Below are 1070 nucleotides of genomic sequence, written 5' to 3' on the forward strand. Positions count from 1 at the left end.
CAGAGATAAGTGTAATGGTTCATAGTGCACTTGTTCATTCCACATTTGCTACAGACGTATTGGCATTACTTCTACTAAAGCATTTAAAATATGAACGTATTAATTAATACTCGATATGGAGAAGGGAAGGGCAGGAAAGATGCAAGGAGGAAAAATTAAGACAGTTGGACGAGATTACAGAAGCACTTTTTCCCAGGACTGGCACTTAAGCTTGGCCCTGTGCTGTGCTTAAACCTCTAGGCCACAGCTCTCCTGGGATATCACATACTACGTGTGGATGAGTTTTCAAAGTGACCTAAAAGACAGGGACTGTACTCCCTGTGAAAGGCAATAGGATTGAGGATCCTAATATCCCAAGGCCTTTCTGAAAATCTCGTCTTACATACAGTCTTAACCACTTCATCACACTCACTAAATAACAGCAGATACTTGTTAACGCCGTGTGTATTAGTCACTGAAAATAATTTATCCCTGCTTTGGGGCTCCTCTAACGAAATTATACCTCTCTGTTTCTCAGCCTTCTCTATATAACACCTGAGAAATAATTGTTTTCATTTTTCTTTGCCTCATTGATTGTAGAATAAATAATCCATGAATAACTCCCCACCCTCATTATTCTACCGTATCTGGTGAGCAATAACTTCTGGTTGAGTCTGTTTAAGGGCAATGGCAGGAGGGATGGGGAGGGATGGAAAAGAGCAGTCAGTCTCTTGAAATCCCTAAACCGTAAGGCTAGGATATGGCCAGGTTGTCTCAGTCATCTCTTGTAGGTGAAAACCATAATGATACTTTAATGCACCTTGTGCTTCCTGGCTTGCTCTCGCAGTGAGAATTAATTACCGAATGAAAACATCTGCATTAGCGGCTCCTGCAGCCCCAGCTCTCCGCGGGCGGGACGGTGCTCACCCCCCCCCCCCCCCCACCCCAGAACTAGGACCGCTCGGAGGACTTGCCTGCTGGCTCTCCTGGCTCGGATCCCGGCGGGCCCGGAGCTCGGGGAGCCGCTACCATCTCCGGCGTGCGGGGGAGAGAGGCGGGAGCCGGCGGCGGGGGCTGCCGCTGCGCCCCGG

Source organism: Calidris pugnax, unplaced genomic scaffold (genome assembly GCF_001431845.1).
Source record: "Calidris pugnax isolate Ruff unplaced genomic scaffold, ASM143184v1 scaffold71, whole genome shotgun sequence".
NCBI classification, from domain to species: domain Eukaryota; kingdom Metazoa; phylum Chordata; class Aves; order Charadriiformes; family Scolopacidae; genus Calidris; species Calidris pugnax.